This window comes from Numenius arquata, chromosome 2 (assembly GCF_964106895.1).
Source record: "Numenius arquata chromosome 2, bNumArq3.hap1.1, whole genome shotgun sequence".
NCBI lineage: Eukaryota > Metazoa > Chordata > Aves > Charadriiformes > Scolopacidae > Numenius > Numenius arquata.
This window is the reverse complement of record NC_133577.1, coordinates 88248220-88270811: the sequence shown is the minus strand read 5'-3', so window position 1 is coordinate 88270811 and position 22592 is coordinate 88248220. Positions and strand designations below refer to the sequence as shown.

The window sequence follows — 22592 nt, the reverse complement described above, 5'->3', positions numbered from 1 at the left end:
AAAAGGTTGAAGGTATAAAGGAAGACCCTCTCCAGTTGTTTAGAACAAGAGAAGAAAAAATCATTTGCTGAGAAGAGAATCTGGAGATCCATACTGTAAAAGAAACAGATGCTGGAAGAAGAAAAGGGAGGAAGGATGTTGAATTTTTAAATCTTGAACCTCCAAGTTTAGAGAATGTCTAATTAGCAGTAACTAACTGCTGTGAGAAAACACGTTTGACTCTAGCATTGTTCTGCTTAAATCGTTATTTTCTTGGGCTAGTAGAAGTTAGAAATGATCAATGTTGGAATACCTTCATGACTTCTGAGTCTGTGTGCTCAGAGAGATGGACGACCGAGCTGGAGCTGGAGTGCTGAAGATCAAAGATTTCTGGATGAAGGGGCCATGGGATAGCTTTGGTACCCAGCCCGAAGAGGCTGGGCCACTGGGAAAGCAGGCATCCAGCTGGGCAAGGGCAAGTAGAGAGCTGCAGCCCAATCAAACTGGGGGAGGCTGAATTGAACTTAGACCAAACATAATAAAACTTGAATCTAGCAGTAATGCTGAGTGAATGAATGGGTCAGTCCACTTCAATGAAACACCTTGATTTTAAAAGTTATACACAAAGGTGGTTTAATACAGGCATACAGACTCAAAACTAGGAAGCTCAGTAATACTTTTATTACAGAAGCAGATGTGTTCGTTACGTCATGGAAGACTTATTTGCTGTATTGTTAATATCACATCAATTGTGAAAATGATAAAACTATTAAGCATGTTGAGGACAAGAAGAGAAGGGGCCACAACAACCCCGTGTATTGCTACAGGCTTGGGGAAGTGTGGTTGGAAAGCTACCTGGAAGAAAGAGACCTGGGGGTTCTAATTGACAAGCGGCTGAATATGAGCCGGCAGTGTGCCCAGGTGGCCAAGAAAGCCAACGGCATCCTGGCTTGTATTAGAAATAGCATGACCAGCAGAAGCAGGGAGGTGATTGTGCCCCTGTACTCAGCACTGGTGAGGCCACACCTGGAGTATTGTGTCCAGTTTTGGGCACCTCAATACAAGAGAGATATCGAGGTGCTGGAGCGAGTGCAGAGGAGGGCAACGAAGCTGGTGAAGGGCCTGGAAAACAAATCATATGAAGAGCGGTTGAAGGAGCTGGGACTGTTTAGTATGAGGAAGAGGAGGCTGAGGGGAGACCTCATCACTCTCTACAACTACTTGAAAGGACACTGTAGAGAGGTTGGTGCTGGTCTCTTCGCACAGGTAATTAATGACAGAACAAGAGGGAATGGCTTCAAGCTCCGGCAGGGTAGGTTTAGACTGGACATTAGGAAAGAATTTTTCACAGAAAGAGTGGTCGGGCATTGGAATAGGCTGCCCAGGGAGGTGGTTGAGTCACCATCCCTGGATGTGTTTAAGAGACGTTTAGATGTGGTGTTGGGGGATATGATATAGGGAAGAACTTTGTAGTGTAGGGTAGATGGTTGGACTCGATGATCCCAAGGGTCTCTTCCAACCTGGATGATTCTATGATTCTATGATTCTAAGTGTGAATATAAAATAAAAGGTATTAGCTTATTTACAAATGCTTCATATGTTTTGCAATAAACAAAGATTCAAAACAAAACTAAGTACAAGGGGCATTTTAATAGTAATATATCTTGAGAAGGTGAAATAAGAGATTTGTGTTGTGAAATGTGTAAGTTCTTTGATGTTCTGATTTTGTAACCTTGGCGTTCTTTTCCTTAATACAATAAATTCTGATCTGTGATCCATGCACAGAGCATCACAAGACTGATATTTAATTATTCCTGCATGTGAAGAGGATTTATTTACAGGATTTGCCTCTGGACACATTAAAAACTACTGATGGCTTTGATGTGGTTTCCTCAGAATAAGGAGAGGAGCATTCGGGTCTAAAAAGAGTTAAATGGAATCCAGTAGTACCTATAGGTATATTACAGATATATAATTACTAGTTTTCTTGCCAATATTATACTGAAGTAACTAAACCATCTTGTATAAAGCTGTAAGGATTAATTAAGCCTTTACTATTTTTAATTGGATAAAATCAGTACAAATAGAAATGTTTCAAGATCAAATTATACAGTCTTTTGCATAAATGTTATAATGGATTATTTAGGTAATGTACAGTGGAAAGTTAAACAGTCTAGAAGAAAAAGACTAGATTAATTTAAAAGTAAAATTCAGGAATAGTAGACTATTTCTCACAGTTCCTTGAAGGAAGGAAGGAAGAAAGATGAAGTAATCAGGACTTGTATTAGGGGATCAAGGCAGTTGTGGAAGACAGAGGTGAGCTACATTAAAAACTGTTGCTAATGAGCATACATTGTATACAACCATAGCAAAACATAAGCTATAGCTGGTTTGATACCTCAGACAGATTGGTTTTGATCGATAAACCCACCCTTGAACTAACCTAATTAAAGCAGTCATTGACCAGGTGCTGCTCTCTTTGGTGGGAGAGAATGCCTGGTTACAAAATGCCTGGTTCTTCTCTCCCTCCTCTTGAAAGGGAGTTCAAAATATTTTGTTTTGTTAGTACTACACCACCTACATGTTGTTCCTCATTAGCTTCTTCATGCACATGGACAGCACACGATAGGCTTTATCAGAACATGTATTTTTGTAAACACAACGAAGTCATCCTAGTTTTAGTTCACCTAATGCTGGTTTTTGTATCAAAAGAGGTTTTGTTTCAAGCAGCTCATAATAACCCCTAAAAAATCCTACATAGCAGTAAAAAGATTCCCCCACAGCCGCATCAGCAAGAACATATCTGTGAATTAGACCATACATACGAAAGTATGGGTCTGTGCACGTCTGTAGCAAGACTTCGGCAATGTTGTAGCTAGTTATGGCAGTGTTTTTAGCTGGGGTGTTAGAAGGAGGGTGAATGTGTATGTACCAGCTTGTCCCATATTTTCCTGCTTCCTCAAAAGATAATAATAAAAATTGATCCATGCTTATTTAAGTCCCAATCCTGCTATTTGCTATGCATGGGCTCACTACTGAATTCACGCACAATAAATTCAGAATCAGAATTATAATATGTAATTTTTCTAATCCTGTTATTTCTAGTTATCTACGGTAATTATGTTTCTGTTAGCCACTTAGTATTAGACATGCTTTTCATTTAATTGGACACTGCCAACTCCCTTGGGCCTACAATGGACTTTGAATTCAATTCCTATGGTAGCGAAGCAATTGGATTTATTCATGTAATTCTACCATTTAAAACAATCACCCACCTTAATTATCATAAACTTGCAAGGCATGATTTGTATACATGAGATGCCACGCAAGCCTGACATCCCTTGATCTACTCAGCTGTTTGATTATATACATGTACATGAAGGTGATGCTCAAAGACATCTCGTTTATATGCTGAAAACTACAAATAAAAATTGAAAAGTATTTCATCATCTTTCAAAATCTGATAGATACACTTTTCTTACAGATTTTTTAAATGAGAAATTTTTTAATTACAAGATATAGATCTAAGTTTTATCTAAATATAATCATATAAAGAAAAAAAAAAACACTTCTATTCATATTTATCTTTTTCAGTTTGTTTTAAAACTAGTTATGGGCTAAAACACGGCAATGAAAGTTTGGAGCCAAACAGTAAATGTATAGGCAATCTTCTCCAATAGGTAGCTCTGGAAACAGGAGCAATCTCTGTTTATAAGCACAAGATTCAGTCTGGCTTTACGTATTTGAAATCAAATTTCCTCTCACTTTGTTACCGTCTTTTTAAATAATTATTAGGTATTACTCCATGATGCCAGATTATCCCACATCACTGTGCCCCACTATTTTTCTAGATTTGCATGCCTATATTGTCTCTCTAATGTACCTTAGAATTGACTGTCCCCTAGATATTTGTCTCTTTTATTGCATTTCTAAAGCTCAGGCTCTAGAGGCTAGTGTGTTTTTCCCAGCATTTATTGATACTGAGAGCAATATAAGAACATTTTCTTTGATAAGTCTTTGTGTGCTTCATCCTCAAAATCATCAACAAAATGTACCTTCTCTCCAGAAAGTTGGAGTGACTTTAAAAAATAGGACCACTGCAGTTTTCTATGATGGGGTTATGCCATTCTGTCTCATGTCCCCTGAAAAGCCTATATGGAGGAGCATTTTACTTCAGAACTTTTCCTCTGTGCTGTTCTACAAGGAAAATGCCTTTTCTATGACTACCCAAGAAGTCACAAATAAATTTAAGGTTCCTTAGTAGCATTTCCTAAGGAATCTGTCACAGCACAAGGTGGCCAAGGGCAGTCCCTTTAGATGGGATTAGTTTCACCAGAAACTTGAAAAGTAAAAAGCAAGGTTATCAGTTTTAAGTGTGACACAGAATGAGGATCACATTTTTTAAAAATTGAAATTGTTTTATAGACTTAAAGGACTGATAGTGTCCTTTTGACAGCCTTAATTACACTGGATTATTTATACCCCTGACTTTACAAGCAGTCCTTTAATAATAAATAGAACTAGTACTGTAATGGACCATGTGATATTTCAGTTTCAGGGGGTACATTGCTGTTATCCTTCTTACACAATAGTTGACCTATAATATAAAATGTTGCTTAAAAAACAAAACCAAAAAACACTTCAGATGATATACAAACTTGTATTTAAAAACTATGTTGCTATTAAGACAGTAATGAAGTAAAATTGTTCTCTTAAGGATTAATTACTGTGGAGTAATCCATGTTTGTTCTGTTCATCCCATACTGTATTTGAAAACCTGACACTCACTACGGATATCACACAAATAACTTAGCTGAATTGAGCAAAATCAAACTGAAATTTAAAAAATCAATCTGTCATGTGGGATCATAGCTTTCCCACGTTGTTACATATAGAATTTGTCGTTTAAAAAATTTCAAATAAAAATCTTCCTTCAAATTTTATTGGTTAAACCTGCCAAGATACTGCATGATGTGACGTGCTCCCAGTAAAATACATCAGATGAGAAGTGCCCAGAGATATCTAATGAACTAAGAATGATTATGGTGAAAGATGAAAAATGTTGTATAGCAAGGAGCAAAAACATGATCTGTACTCTCAGCCTTACTTGAATTTACTTTATTGCTCTGTATGAAACCTATCTTGTAAAATAAATAACTGCATTTGCAATCCAAATTCGAAAGTCTCCTTAGGCAGCCTCTATTCTGTAGGATTTAATCAAACCAGGTGACTTGATATTTCTTCATCTAAGTCACACCTCCCCTACAGTTTATCTGGGAAGTAGCTTTGATAGGAGTCTTAGGCAGGTGACAAGCTTTGCCTTCCCAGAGGAAATTTGCCAAGTCCCTTCACTTCATTATCCTCGAAACCACAAAGCATCCTAGAGTTTTAGTAGACTGATCCTCCTGAGATTTTCTCACGTTGAGATGTATGAGAAATACCCCTTCATGTGTCAAATCACCTCTAGTTAAATGATACATTGAAACGTCTTTTTGCTTTTGTTACTTTAGGTTCAAAAAAAATACAAACAGTCTCAAGACTGCTAATGCAGTTTTTTTTTTCATGCATATATAATATGGCATGTTATTAGAAAATGATGTCAAAAGAAAAAGGAGGATAATATCTTAAAATTTAAATGAGTATCATTTCAAAAGCCAAGAGTGGCTTTTTAGGCTCACTTTAATTTGAACTTAAAGTATCTTTTGTCAAAAATAGAACACAGGACAAGTCCACAGGTTCTCTTTAACATGTATTTAGTCTTTATTTGGGCAAGCTTCTACTATCATTAACTATGATGGTGCTTAAAGGCCAAATGCAAGGTTAAAGATCCAGTCTTAGTAGTGCCATTGAAGTAGGTTGTTTGCAAGAGAGAAAGCAGACTTGATTCACAATCTGCAAGAAGTCTACAGATATTTCAAAGGTATCCATTATGAAGAACAATACTTGCTCAACAGCAAAGCCACCTAGCTTTCTCTTGACTCCAGGTGAAAAGAATGCCCCCAAAGTCACCAAAACCAGACTGTCAGAGATAATAATTTGGGGCCATCAAGTCTTTCTGAAGCAGTGTGGCCCTGTCATCAGTCTCTCCCTCACTCTCTCATCTTGATCAACATCTAGTTGCAGCAGCTCTGCTAATTGCATCTTTGGTCCTAGTACATGGGCTGAATATGTCTCAGGAAGGCTAATCACAAATTGCTTCTAAATGAAAATTGGGACATTTAAAGCAATAGAGAAAGGCGTGTGATCAATGGCCTTATTCCCTTCCCCTCACATCTTCAGTCTAAACACATCAGATTATCAATGGATGGGGTAAAGGGCATTTCAATCCCATTTTCTACCTGCATAATGAAGGAAAAGGAAAGTCAAGTAAATTGGCTGAGTCTGTATGAGAAGTTCCTAACAGATTTCCAGTATTGCAGCTCAGTGGTTCAATTTAACTGACTTACGAAGTCAGTCTGTTTAAGAAAAACATGAATTGTGACCCTTTACTTAAGACGCATTTGATGCTTTCTCAAAAATATAGAATATTGTAGTAAGTCTGACATGCCTCAGTTTAGTCTGTGTGCATATTACAATATAGACCAGCAGCAGCCAGAAGCTTCATGCTCTGTACTGTGTTAGAGTTGAGACACACAACTCTAGATCTCAACAGTAAGTTGAGAGTAAGCAATCACCTGAAACAATACTGATACTGGGGCCTGATACTTGCCCCAGCAAAATGATGCCCTGTTTAAGGCCACCCTCAAGAACTAAAAAAGGCTAATTTTTTCAAACTATTGCAATAACAGTAGCTTCTGTGGGTGAATAGGGAGATTGAAGAAGGAGCAAATGAGACAACAGTCAGGGTTTGGACAGACAAGAAGACCTGCTCTTGTGTAACAAACTCATGTTTTCCAGTCAGGTTGCTGAAGTGTAATCAAAAATCCAAAGTGGCTAACGGTGATTTTTCCATAAAGATAACCAAGTTTTAGTTTGAGTCAAAGGTGTTGTTTCAGTAACTGTTGATAAAAGCTCTGAAAAGTGGCAGAAGTGCTGGGCAGATTATCCATGGACAGCTGGATGTTTCCAAGGTAACAAAGCTATCTTGTCTTGAAGGGCATTCTGCAGGTCTAACAATGCAAAATAGTGTGAACAGAAATCACTGCTGGCAGAATTCAATGGGGCTCCATGCATAGCTCTATACTTAGTCTGTATAGTATAAATAGGCTTTATGTTTCTTAGACCAGGGAGCTTTCTTCCTGAAAGTTTTGCATTTAAATCACAGCACATTTAATACAGAGGTCCACATTGCACACTGGACTGCATATCTTTCTGAAACGCCTCACCAGTTTTCCACAAGTCCCTTATTCAAATGATTGAACAGTGCAGAAGATGGGCAGAAAATCTGTGGAGCTTTCTCTGCTTCCCAGCCTGCTGGTAACACAGACAGGTCATACCATACACATGAGAGAACCATAAAAGTATAGTAATTTGTTTGTAGCAGATTTCTGCTTCTAAAAGGGGAGGAGACCAGAGTAGGGAGGAAAAGATGGGAAGGAGTAGAACAACTGTGCACCACATGTATATTACTTTCTTCCATATAGTTAAAATTTAGAACAAAAGAAACAAAAGCAAAATTGCATCATGTGATCTAAATTAGGAAAAATTAAAAGTGATGAAAAAGTAGGAAATGTTTTTTAAAATTGCTTCTGTTTCTCTAATCTAATACAATAAAAGGCTCCCTACCTAGAGCTAGACTTCCAAATATGGAGTAGTTTCAGCTTCTTCAAAACATTAGTTTTGTCTCATTAGTCTCATGCCCACTTAATTTTAACTTAGCTGTAACATCAGTGTCTGGCAATAAAACTTCCTACTAAGTTTGGCACTTCCTGGTGCCAAAATGTTCCCATGGCTAAAAACTTCTAACATTCCCATGCCCTTTCATGTTGGGACCCCACTGAAAAAGTTTCATTAGATAAGTCTAAAGATAACATCCTTTCCAAAACGTGTTCTCAGGAAAGAATATAAGGAGTACAGTGGGAAAAACTGGTAAGGTGAATAGAGAAAGTTAGAGGAGATCTGGATTGCTTTGTAGTATTCCCTTGACACAAAACTTACTGAAATTAACACAGTGAAAAGGTTTAGATTGAAAGGACCTGGTGAATCTTTTTCCTTCCACAAGATTCAAAGTACTCTCACAGATCAAAGTGTTTATTTTTCTGATAGATTTTTTATTTTTTAATTTGGAGTCTCATAATATGCAATGAATTCTAATTTTCAAATCTAAATTAAAATACAAGACAGTGATCAAAATTGAGACGAAATTTTTTACTAATTATTCTGGGCAGCTTTGTTGCATGTGCTGAATTATGTGAAAATACATGCTTAGCAGTGTGCTTTCAAACTTCCATGCAAATATTGGAGAGCTTTTTACTGCCTAAATCAAAGGACCTGTTCACACAGTCTAGAATATAAAAACAATCTACTGCAAAAAAAATGTTTAATGTATTTCATGTTTTATTAATGTTGCATTTTTAAAAAAATTGTGTTATTTTTAAAGTCAGGCATATTAGGCCATGACTAAGATGTATTTTCTGTGTGCAATTATAAGTGTATATTTTAATGTGAAGAAAAAAAAAGTTTCTTTACTCTACAGTTAAATATATTTTGAAAACTCACGTGAATAAGGAAAATACGATATACAAAGATAAAATATGCACAAGTCAGTTACAGACAGAGAAGGGAAAAGGAAAAATATGGTCTTTTGAGGTTGCTCAACTAAAAACTTTTTAGTGCTGAAGGAAACTGGACATAAGTTCTGAGCAGGAAAAAATAGCAAGAGAGATATTCACCAACCAGAAAAATTTCATGGACATATTCTGTAGTCCTATATTGTTATTAACTGCATTATGAAAAGAAATTGGGACTTTGGACTTTTTTGGGTGAGGTGACCTATCATTTAATATTTTGTTTTGTATTTGTGGCATACAAAACAACAAAACTGTCTCATTGTTCCTGCAACACAAAGGCCCCCTAAGGAATAGTAACCTCGTCTGTTCTTAAGACAAGTTTTAGAAAGGGCAAAAAATGACAGCTGAGATCACTGGAAGATATTTAAATTCCTAATAAAAGATTTGACATTTGTAAATTCTTCATCTTGTTGTGTATACTGTCCTTTATGCAATACTAACTGAGGCTGTTGTCATCTTGTACATAAGACCATGACTTTTATTTTTTATTTCTTTTTCTATCCATAGGATGCCATCCTTTGGCAGAATGAAATTGAAAGCTGGAAGAGGTAGCTAAGAAAGTCAATAAATCATGGATCCGTGTTGATTACTTTTTCTGTCTTCTTTCCTGACACTAGCCTGCATTTATTCTCCCTCTCCTGGCAAAGGAAAACTAGCTGCTTTGCTTAACAGCTCTAGTAATCTTCAATTACCAGTAAGCTCCCAACAATGCTGAAAATGAAGTGAAATAATTTATATTATATATTTCCATCAGCTTTCCTATAGAGCACCATTTTTTTTGTATAGTATGTCACTTACACAGTAAGCAAGCTTCACTAGAGTGGCAAAGCTTTGGGGGCTCAAAGTCTTTGAAAACACTGACAATCTGAACAAGACAGGCCAGCCTTTATCATTAATCCTTCCTTTGAGAGATGGAAAAGGTCGGCTCACAAGTTGTTTATTCTGAGTACTTGCAACAGAGTTACGCTTACGTCGTAGGGGGTAAAACTCTCATTATTATTACCACAGCAGGACTTTGAATGGAAATGTTCTTTCTACCCCACAAAGCACAAGAATGTCAGAAATTGTCAGGCTGTGAAGGAAGCTAAAATTTCTTAAAGTATTTTACCCTTCTATCTCTTAAAATATATATGCAAAATTTTAGATTTCTTAAGGAAATCAGCACATAGGCTAGTCAGAAGCAAGAAAAGAGAAGAGGGAGAGTAAAAAGAACTATATGCCTTCTCATCACTGGTCTGAACAAAGAAAGGGAAAGACAAACAATAGCTGATACGAAAATAGATTTCGTTTGTGTTTAATTAGGAACTTGACAAGCACAGAATTCCATCTGTTCTGCTAGGGGCTGAAATAAATACTGTTTCTTGGATTTGTGGGTCAACCAACAAAATCATTCTACTTCAATACCTGCTTTGCAAGAACAGATGATTCTTTTGTTTTAGAGCCCTCATTCTCAAGAGTTACTGTTTTCTACAAAACAACTTCCTTAAACATTTTCAAAACTACATTAAAGAAAGCGATTTACCTGCTATCTTGGAAAAAACCCTAGATAATGACACCAATCAATTTGTCTTCTATCTAATGGCACGTTCAGAAGAAAACTTTCACCTAAAACTGTAATGCACAAAACATTTGTTATCATGGCAGATATTGTTCAGTTTTTAACCATTTTCAAGATGCTTGATTTTTATATGGGAGTAAACTGTATTTGTGAACTAAGGAGTGCCACAGCTATGGATCTTGCCACATGTCTAATTAGCCGCTGTAGTGAGTCTTCAATTGCTGCCACCCCATGCTGAAGGCAAAGATTATATTTTTACCTACAAAAACTCCTGCACTTCTTTCTGTCTGGTACGGGTTACAGACAGTTTTGGCTTTAGGCAATTGATACCTGAAAAGATAAATTCCACAGAACCCCTTTGACAATGAGTTGCATTTTCTGTCCCTCTGTAAGTCATCCTTGGCTAATGGACTGTGGCACCTTCTGCATCAAATACTCAGACACCAGATCCTAAAAAATTCCCTTCAGAGTAGCTCCCTTGAAATGCAGGACGTTTAAAATATCTGAGCCTTGAGAAAAGGCTCAATATCAATGACCAAAAAACAAAAAGACAAAGTATATATATTATCAAAAGTATTACTAGGCCCGTATAATCTCAGGCTTTGAAAATATGGAGTCAATGTAGTTTTTTATTCTGTGACAGTCACTGACCAGTTTTCCTTCTCTTTCTAGACAGTAATTGCCTCACTTCTTTACTTAGTTGTTGTTACTAGATTCAGTAGGAGTCCTGAGACCCTGCAGTTACATAGAGCTGGTTTCTTTTGAGAACAATGATTGATTCCTAGACCTGGTAAAATATTTTCCAGACAGCTGCTTATCTAAAGCCATTGCATTTGTTTGCTGTAGACTTCTTAACTACACTGCTCTAGAACCAAATCATTGAAGATTTCAAGAACCTAGTAGATCCATACATATATTACTTTAATATCCAGGTCACAGCATTTGTAAGCTGCTGTAGATCAGTTCTATGGCCATCACAGACGGTTTGAAATAGTGAAAAAAAGCTGCTGTTCTTTGGTCTTTCTACTTCTACTTAAGGAAAAGCTTACTTTTCAGAGCCAGAGGACAAAAAGATAGTTGCCTCTCAATCTGTTATGCCTGAAATATGCTTTTATTTATTGGATGTATGCTTTTATTTGGTGGATGCACTTGTAGAAATTACTATCTTCTTCCTATTATGGATTTCAGTATGGAATCAAATAGGATGGCAGAAAAGAGTGAATTTAACTTTCAGCCATATTCTGGTGAAATCTACAATTATTTTTACAATTACACTTTAATAAGAGAGATAACGTTCATTTTCCATAATCAGTCAGCTCCTGACATATTGTTTGTTCGATAGCTCATTATTTCAGTCCTGAAGATATATCTCTATCACTTCAGAAAAGTTAAAAGTTCCATTGAATTTCAGCAATTTTTTGTTCTTACAAACCTGACTGTATTCCTTTAAACAAGCAGAAGAGTTTCATTTTACCTAGAGTTAGTGTCTGATGTCAAGATTGGACAAAATGTACAAAAATTGAGCAATTTTCCCCTTAAACTCTCTGACTTCTTAAAATTGACCTCTATAGTTCCTCTGTTTTTATCCAAAAAGGATCATATAACATTTAAAAGGGCTGAAAATTTTAATATATGGTTCTTATAAAGCATACTATACTATTATTTATTAAGTCAAGATTGATCTCTTGATACGTAAACTTTGACATAATTCATTTTGTTTTGCTCTGTTTCACAATTCCTGACATATAGGATTATATCAAAACTATTTTGAATATCAAACAGACAGAAATCTCCTTCAGCAATGTAGGCAAAGTAAACATACCGTAGAGAGAGTATTCAAATTTGAAATCATAGCCAATTCTACTACAAGTGTAAGTAAACAGTATTTATAGATGTGTTCTTTAAAAAAAGATTGATCTAAAAACCCAAACTACATCTGTTTTTCACTGGAAACCCCAGCCTTGTCATGGTTATATACATAACATTTGACATAAAAATCAGTGAATGGTGTTTATTTCAGTAGCACAAAGTCATTTTTCCATGCCTATATTATACTCTCTAAAATAATGTCAGGCAAGAAAGGCTCAGACAACCACACATCAAACCTTGCTATCAGCTTATATTTATCCATTTTTTCAGAAGGCGATTGGAATATACATTTTTCATATTCAGATTTGTTTTCCTCCAAGCAAGCATACAGTGAACACACACAATAAATTTTCATCGAGAATAACCTGCACCTCCTTAAATTTTCAAAATGTAAAAAAAATGTCCTAAAACCAAAACAAATATTCACTCCTATGCCTCTGGACACTACAGGTAAATTTGATTTGACCAAAAATCAGCACGTAAAAAATTGAAGATAACCATCCTCAGCTGCTCTCAAAATCTTAGAAACAGGTCCTTTTAGAGTAGTTTATATCTTTAGACAGAACACAGAAAAGAGGTTGGTGGAATTGCAAGTAGGTTTAGAAGTCTGGGTAGAGCTTCATAATACAGATATAGAATATCAAATGAGATGAACCTTGCCCTGAAAGTGAAGGTGAAACTTTTATAATAGAAAGATGGGTCCTCAAAGGACCCCAAAACAGAGAAAAATGGAGGGAACCTGTATTTCCCTTGACTTCTAATCCAAATTTGTTTCTGAAAAGAGAAAAAGTAGAATTGTACCTTCACTTAGCAAAAAATGGGTCTCTGTGCTCACCTATTTATAAAAATTGTATATATAATCACAAAGATTTTAACTCTCACACATCATGCACAAAGACACATCTACACTGTAAAGAAAATAATGATGACAACAGGCTTTCTCCTGGTCAGATAAATTCACAGTCGAGTTTTCTGCAGAATCTCAAACCTTAGTTTAGGAAAAATCTCCAGAGCTGTTAATTAAACCCTGTCAGGAGGTAATATAACACTGTTATTTGGAAGAAATTAAGTGGAAGAAAATAATGGGTTTGACTTTCCGCTTTTACACTGGTTTCATGCAAATCTGAGGTGAAAAATCAGGGCTAACATGCCTGGATTTCCCAAATATGCCAAACATATGGAATAAAAATGTTTTTATTATTTCTTTAGTAGATTATACCATCCAGTCATACCATACTGTATAGTCAGCTGCTATCTGAATGTATATTTTTGTCATGTTCAATGAAATGTTAAAAGAACTGTAGCTATATAGGAACTGTAAGTGGAATAAAAGGAGACTAAATGGTGATAAAGCAGCTGGTACACAAAATGAGTGGGACTTAAATTTGAAAATACCCATACCCTTTTTTGTGTGTGTGAGAAATGCAATCCAATTTATGATTTGGATCTCACACACTGCAGCTGCCACAGGAAAGTTTCCAGCATATTCTTCAACCACTCTATGAGTCCTTCTCACTTAAGCATCTCAAAATTGAACGGAATGCTCATTGTCTCCTTGGTAAAATCCTCTCTTCAATAAAAACAATTCGTGTCTCTAAATTCTTCCTCTTACAAGACTTGGTGATCTTCAAAAGACCTAACTCTAGCCCTTTGCTCAATTGCAGAGATCTAGGAGATTTGTTAAGTTACTGTCTGCTGAGCAGGGAATTAGCAGGGATGATTTAATAAATGCTCAGTTGCCAAAAGCAAACACATTTGGTCTTGACATATTTATGAGGGAACTGAGTTGGCCAACATACCTCATTCCCTTATTCTGGCTACCTTTGGGGCAAAAAAGATAGGCTAAATGTGATTTTCAAGTCTTACAGGTACTTAATTGTATACTTAATCCAAATTTTCACCCTGTTGCTTAACTGCGGATTTAGATTTAGATACAATGGCATTCCTACCTTTACAGTGAAAGCTGTGAGCCAAAATGAGGGTCATGCCAATATCTATCTCCTTGTGCATCTGGCCCTCAGCTCCTGACCTCACAGCAACAAAATAATTTTTCATTGATGGGTGATTGTTATGGTTTAAGAAAACGCATAACAATTTATTGTCATTTAGATAATTATTCTATCACCCGATGACCCCTCCACACCCAGGAAGGGGAACTGGGGAAAACAAGGAAACACGAGGGTTGAAATGTAAATAAACTTAACAGGATAAGATTAAATAATTAACAATAATAATAAAGAATCACTATTGATTCCGATACTAATATAAGATATACAAGAATTATACTCAGCAAATTCTGTCAGTAGGAAGCTGTGCACTCTCAGCAGGGGACAACGAATGTTGGACACTGGGAGTGCAACAGCTACAGGAGGAAGGGAAGGGCTCAGGGCATGGGGGCAAGAAGTTCTCTGGACCACCACCATCAAGGGAGAGAGAAACTATGCAGCAAACTTTCTAATTTATATTGAATGTGATGTTCATGGTATGAAATAACCCTGGTTGGCCAGCCTGGGTCAAGTGCCTGGGTCTTGCTTCTCCTCATCCCTGCACCTGGCAAGGCTCAAAAACACCGAGACCTTGAATCCCACATAAAGTAGCTGGCTATAAAGTAAATATTTTTGTGAATTCAGACACTAGACTCTTCCAAAAGTGCAGTTCTCCTAAGCATTAGAAGAGAAGTTAGTCCTATGTCACTCAATCCAGGACAGTGATCGACTAATCAATTTTTTTTCCTGAAACTGAAATAAAGTATTTAAAAGCAGTTTTCTGAAATTCAGCATTCTGTGAATGAATCACAGAGAGGAAACATGCAAACACGTGTGAACTATCAGTGCCTACTGTATGCTGACTTTCCCCAGCTTCCTCAAGGCTGGGAGTCTTGAAGAGGTAAAAATCTTGAGGTGAAGTTTACTTCATTCAGATAATAAATGGGAATGATGAAAAACAGTTGCCTGGACAGTCAATTCTTTTCTGGAGAAATGGAAGGTAAGCTCTCTCTGTTCACCAGTCTTCTATATAGCCTTACCCAGTGATATTCTGAAAGCAGTCAAAAAGCTGAGGAATAAAAAAGTTCTATTTGCAGACCACCCACGTAGTCCCACAGCGTGGAACGCAGATCCCGAACTGTGCAAGTATTTCACATATATCACATTCCTACCCACAGGATTAGGGGTATGATAAGAGTCCAAGCTAAGCTCCTATCCTGGACTCTATTCCAGTAACATATCAGACACTTCAGTTGCACTTCCACCAGAACATTAGAATTTTATTAGTGTACTATTTTACTCAGAGGCCACACAAGAAGCCTTTAGCTGATTGCACCTCTGCAAAGCAAGACTAGATTGCCATACCCTCAAATTTGTCTGGAAAAACACAAAACTTTTTATGAATAGTGTCAGTAATTAAATAATACTCAACACCATATTTAAGTGGTCTGTGACAGCTAATGACAGCTGCATAGCTGTAAGAGCTCATGCATTCTCAGAGATATTTTTAAACTCTGACTGCTGAAATCCCTCAAAATTACAAAAAAACCCCTACTCTTAAGAATTCTTTCAGTGCTCCAAACATTTCTGATGTCCTGTCATTTATATCTGACACTGAAGTGGTATTTTTTCATAGTCACATATATATATCTATTTATGCACACATGTACTTATTCAAATTCATGTATATATATTTAGTTTATATATAATTATTGGGGAAAAATATTCCAGTGAAAAAGTGACTGTATAAGTACTGCTATAAGAAAGACTTCTCAAGTGCATTTTTCAAATTTTGCAGGGTAAAGCTTTATCAAGACATTTCAGAATAAAAATATCAGAAAAAATATGAAATTTGAAAAATGAAAAATATGAAAATATGAAAAAATCAGAATAAAAATGTCAGAAAAAAATATCTTCTATAATACCAACTCACAACATGCTGGAAGTACTGATCTACTTCATATGGTTTACCTTAAAATGCAAAATATGTATTATTTAAAAAACTCAGTGCTCTTGAAGGCATAAATGGATTAATTTACCATTGACCTAGAAACTGCTCCAAAGCACTTGTGTTGAAGTTTCACAACATCATTATGGTACTTCAGGAAAAAAACCCAAACAATTAAAATAGAAGAGAAGTCCTGCAATGAAAGCAGGAAATAATTGAGAGCAGCAATGATTCACTATGCTACTAAGCATAGTGACTACACAACTGAGCTACAGGTACACCTGCAAGTGCCACTTTTCTAAAAAAGTATCCGAGTTGATGAAATAACAAACTTCCTGATTTCATTTAACTTGACGTATCATTTTTAGCATAAGCTAGATAGATGGCAAATTTACAAGGCAGACAGGCTTTGGTCCTGTGAAGATACACAGGTGTTTATAATCACGGATTAGGTGCGACTGCCTTGAAATCAATGGTCTGTCATACAGAGATGAGATTTATTTTCGTTTACTTTTTCTTGCAGAGTTAGGATCTTTATTAAGTTAGCATAACAATTGATTTTACAACAGAAATGGAAAGCTAACTGCCCCTTTAAACTTCCATTTTAAAAGACTGATAAATAAGAGCATGGATTTTCTCATGAGAATTTCCTTTGAACTTCTGAATTTCCTTTTCTTCTTAAATGCTTACAATACACTAGATATACTGTTGTTCCAAGTAAAGTCCACCACTGGTACCCTAGAGACAGAGTCAAGACCATGCTGGAGTCATGATAATTTAATTTGGTGATTCTGATTGACTAGAAGAGTGCAAACTGCTTTTTCTCCAGTAAGTAATACTTGTTTGAAGAGATAAGATCACATTTGTTTTAGTTTAGAGATAATGTGTAACCATTAGATCTAATACTGCCTATTGTCAGGGTCATGCCACCACATTTCCTAAGCATAGTTTTTAAATTAAAGATGCCCATGCCCCCAAATCAGGGGACTATGGGTCCAGAGCTGCTTAGATAAATTTTCAGTATATTTCAATGAATGTCAATGAGACTCAAACAGGACCAGAAGCTGGTGTTAGAAGTCTTCAGTGCACATCAGATTTCTTTTGTTTATACAGGAAAGCAAAGAGCTGATACAAATGGAAGCAAATATAGACTAAAGGGGAAATATACTTGTTTCCTTTATTTTCCACTTCTAGCAATCATACTTAAAAATTCTTACAGATAAGCATTACATTTAAGTAGAAGACACCTACATTAATAGGGAAGGGCATTTGAAATGAGATAATCTAATGAAATCCTCCAGTTGTTGAATAAAAAAGATTGACTAATCTCTCAGTTGTTGTTTTATAAAGATTAGAGATTAAATTTGACACTAATACATTACTGATATTTTCATGCTTCCAGAGGACTGAGTTTCCCTCTATAAATAGTCTATGAATATTTAAAAATCATGTGAATGAAAGGAGAGTTAGTTTCAGTTATGAATCTCCTCACAAGCCAAAGGTGAGAGAGAAGGAAATTTTTCCTGAACCTCAATCTTCCAATGGAGTTGTGCTGCTCAGAATAGGGAAATAAGATGCAGCACATGAAGTATTACCATATACTGCTGTTCCTGGAAGAGTAAGAAAGGAAATGAGGAACTGCAAGAAACTTCCAACAATAGTTTTGTTCTTGAATCACACAGAATCACAGAATAATATGGGGTTGGAAGGGACCTCTGGAGATCATCTAGTCCAACCGCCCTGCCAAAGCAGGTCCACCCAGAGCAGGTTGCACAGGAATGTGTCCAGGCGGGTTTTGAATGTCTCCAGAGAAGGAGGCTCCACCATCTCCCTGGGCAGCCTATTCCAGTGCTCTGCCACCCTCAAAGTAAAGAAGTTCCTCCTCATATTTAGGTGGAACTTCTTATATTCAAGTTTTTTCCCATTTCCTCTTGTCCTGTCCCTGGGCACCACTGAAAAAAGACCGGCCCCATCCTCTTGACACCCTCTCTTTAAGTATTTATAAGCATTGATCAGATCCCCCCTCAGTCTTCTCTTCTTTAGACAAAAAAGACCCAAGTCCGTCAGCCTTTCCTCGTAAGAGAGATGCTACAGCCCCCTAATCGTCTTTGTAGCTCTCTGCTGTACCCTCTCCAGCAGTTCCCTGTCCTTCTTGAACTGGGGAGCCCAGAACTGGACACAGTACTCCGGATGGGGCTGTACCAGGGCAGAGTAGAGGGGCAGGGTAATTTCCCTCGACCTGCTGGTCACACTCTTCCTGATGGACCCCAGGATGCCATTGGCCTTCTTGGCCACAAGGGCACATTGTTGGCGCATGGTCATCCTTTTGTCCACCAGAACTCCCAGGTCTTTCTCCTCAGAGCTGCTCTCCAGCAGGTCAGCCCCCAACCTGTACTGGGCATTGGGTTATTTCTCCCCAGGTTTTGGGTTTGGTTTGGGGTTTTTTTCCCATCATCTGATTTACTCTTGAGCTTAAGAATGGAATTCTGCATAAAGGCTATTTGGCCTATCTGCTGTCTAACTCCCAAAATAATAGTTGACATCAACTGCATACTAATACCTGACCAAAAGTGTGTGCCTTTAAACTGTAACTTGAAATTATTAAAAGTCTATGACAAGAAAATGCCCTACAAGAAGGCAGGCTAAAATGTGTGATTATTGTGGAACTTCACCACAAAGCTTGGTGTTTTTAGAAAATCACTTGTTAAAGATTAGTAAGAACTACATAAAGAATTCAGTTAAAGGTATCTTTAATAGGTAGCAAAAATAGACTAGGAGTTTTTTTTTTAATATTGGGCTAAATATAAAAAGTATATCTATGTATTTAATACGTAAACAGCCAAATTACATTCCAATTCTAGTCCACCTGGGACATCACCCTCAGGAGCTTTAATTCCACAAATGCAAAACATGCTGAGCACTATGTAGTGTCCTGCTGGGGCTGAAATGCTGGTAGTGAGAGGGTAAAAGCAAAATGCAGTGAAAAATATGAACTTTGCCTTATCAGGAGAAAACAAATGTTCACTTATTTACAACACTGCATTTGCTACACAAAACCTGAATGAATTCTGTTACTTGATTAAGGCAGATTTTTGTGTCAGTTTGCATACATTTATTTTAGAGAGCTACTGGAAGGTAATATCACTTTTATAAAGCTCATTTGTCTGGAAAACTGCAATCAGTGCCAGTGAATAGTGAATATTGACAAAGGTGAGACTTGTTACTGACTTCAGATACGACTTCTTTAGTGGTAGATCTCTGCAAAAGAGAGTTCCTTTAGGGTATGTACAAACTGGGACAGGGTTTCATATTGGTTATGGTAAGTATTGTCTGCCTTCTAGTCACCAAAGATGTGCTGTGCTGTGTGGGGTAGAGCACAGTATTGGAAGAAAAGATACTTGTTCCTATTGCATTCAGTAGTAGCTTTATTCTGTATAGTATTATTCACTGAGTCACCCTTAGAAAAAAAAGAACATAGTAGAAAATATCTCAACATAACTTTTACGTTTTGTTTTCTTACTATTCAAAAGGATGCAACAACAAATAGTGACTTCTGAGAGAGAGAAAAAAAAAAGAAGCCATATTGAGTACTAAACATGATTATACTATGGTAAATGTGAATTCCAATTAAGCTTTAACTAAACACCATGACTGATGCTTCCAAAATTACTTTGATTAAAAGAGGATAGCTATTCAACTACTTACCAGCAATACAACCCCAAGAAGCAATTCAAAGCACTACTCCTCCATAATGAACCCATTACAGCTTCCCATCATACCTGTAGGAATTCTCATACATCTCTTACAAATGATATCTGTAGGGAAGCTTTGTGTGTGCTTGGAAAGATATTATGTTTAAAAATAGAAGAAAAAATAATGTTTCTTAAGGGACCATCTGTGTAGAATTGACAGATTCTTTAGTTAAATAGGTAACTTTTAGTTTGGCGCCTGTGCTCCCTACTGACCTGAATTTTTCCTTGTCTCCTTGATTAATAGTCTGGTTCAAAGCTTTGAGTTTTATACCGTTATCTGAAATTTAAAAAAGCCAAACAAACAACAAACTACTTCTGATCATCTCTCTAAGATTGTTCCAAAACTGCTCATTCTTCCTTCATTCATTTATATTATATTTATATTTGTATGTGAGCTGTGTTAGCTTTCCCTATGTGAGAAACATGATGGTGACTGTTATATCTGCTGATAGGAGAGAGGGTTGTTTCTTCTGGCACTAAACCAGAAGTTGATGGAAAATTCCAAATTTAGTTTTAGTATCACCCCTTAGTTTATTCAAACTCAAAAATCTTTTTGGTCTCTTTTACTGACCAGCTGAAAATTCACAGACAATCTCAAGCAAGCTACAATATTCCCAGCCTGAGGAGATGAACATATGCACTGCTGTCATCAGATCTGTATTTGAAGCACAAAAGTTGATGTTGACAGCCTTACTTCCAACAATAGATGTGTGTATGTGTGTATTTAGTGTAAGTTAATAATTTCATTCTTTTGCTGAGCACAGTTTAGCAGATATTTAGCTTTATGCTCCACTGTTCATTACAGTGCTAGCCAAGCCATCCAAGGCTTCAGGCCAACAGAGGCCACATATTTTTTCAAACCCTATGAGATACATAGTGATACTGAGCTGACCTGGAATTCAGGTTCCCAACTAGAGAGACTCAATTACTAACCTGAAATAATTTTCTGTCTGCCTACTACTAATTTAAAAGTATGATAAAGAAAAGATGTTTCCATAACTTAATGTCTAAAAATCTTTTTCTTTGCTTCATCAAAACTGTACATCAAAACCTTTTTATTTGCTCAGAAATGCAACATCCTCATAATAATTTTCTCCACGTAATATTTATTTTAGTAATAGATTCCTAGGAAAATAATAAAACACACTGCAAAGAGCATGCCTTGAAAAGATTCATCTGAAATGATGGTATGACATTGGAGAGTTAACAAAATTTTTTCAATATAGTTATATTGACAAAGATTAGCTCAACATAGTGGGGCTTATCTTTCTGGACTCCTTCAGAGGAATACATGCACCCATAATATGATTTGTGACTCACAGAACTTGCCCCTTATTCTGAAATGCTGTTTATCAAAGCCTGACATTACAGAAATAAAGTCTACATTAATGTTTTAGTTTGCATCAGGAGGTCTGAAGCAAACTTCTCCATTGTCTCAAGTTGCCTTTGTTTGCATACTGATGTAGTATCTTTGAAGAATGAAAAACTTTGAAGTATGAAAACAGAGTGCCTGAACTGGATCCCTCCTGGACAAAATGCAATTGAAAGATGGTCTCTGTGAGTGCATCTAATGCTTTCCATCCATTCATGGACATTCAGCCAATGCGACTTGACTAGACCTATTCCAATATAACCCACCTTCCCCCCAAACATGCATGACAGACATCAGATCCTCCTCTTTGCTCTAGAGATTAACTTTTCTTCTGCCACACTATTTACTAATGGTGACATAAGGACAGGAATCCAGATCAATTACACCTCAGTTACACTTATAACACAAGCAGATCTCTAGATGTAATCACACCTTCAATGCATTTTCAGTGCCATTGGCATCTCCCCACCACTCTGGCTTTCCTCAGCATCAACACTGTTATGGCTGGTGGTGTAGACCTAGTCTTTCCTCACACTGTGCCACCACCATGCATGCAGTATTAGAATACTTAATTTAAAATAAAAATTAAACAAAGTAAACTCATACTTTTTTAGACCTATCACTAGAAATAACACATTTCATAGGAACAAGCACTCTTAGCCATGTGAAACTGTATAAATCCTCCTAGTGAAAAAATATAAACAGATAACTTAAATTTCCATGAATCAGTAATTCTTCCAGTGGAAATACTGAATCCATATTTCTCTCATTTGTTTATATATTTGAGTGAATCACAATATCTACTGAATTATGTCTGCTGTCAGTTAAAAACAATCCTAGCCTCATAGTACTTCATAAATGTTATGCTAAGCATAACTGCCAACAGAATATTGAACTAAGTAGGAATAGATGAGGCAAAATAAAATTTATTCATTGAAATCACTACTAAGAAATTTACTATTAAAAATCTTGTGATGTATATTACCACTACTGCATTCAAAATGAAAATACAACCTATGAATAAAGGTAACATTGGAATATTCACTTCAATGCTTCTGTCACAGTAATTTCCCCAAAATAGACATATGTATAGACTAATAAGTTCCTTGGCAAAAAAGTTTATTCACATCTCTACTTACATAAATCCATTAAAATCATAGGACAGTTCAACATGCCAAGTGCTTTGCATTGTTTATCTTCACCTGCTTTTTCCCTTGCCTTACGACAGATGTAAGAAAAAGAAGAAATTTGCAGGCAGATCACCTGCCTCTCAACATCATCAGCTGATGCTGTTGATAATGAAGCCTGTATGAGTAAATGCTACATGAATAACAGGCATTTGTAAGGCAAGATCTTCTTGCCTTACAAATTTATGAACTATGTACAAAAATATGGTGAAG

At 36.5% G+C, this 22592-nt stretch overlaps 1 protein-coding gene across 1 annotated transcript in view; it reads right to left on the bottom strand.

The window, feature by feature from the left end:
- PPFIA2 (PTPRF interacting protein alpha 2) overlaps positions 1-22592 on the bottom strand; it is a 340732-nt gene that overhangs the window by 209861 nt on the left and 108279 nt on the right. The gene's annotated exons all lie outside the window — the stretch shown is intronic.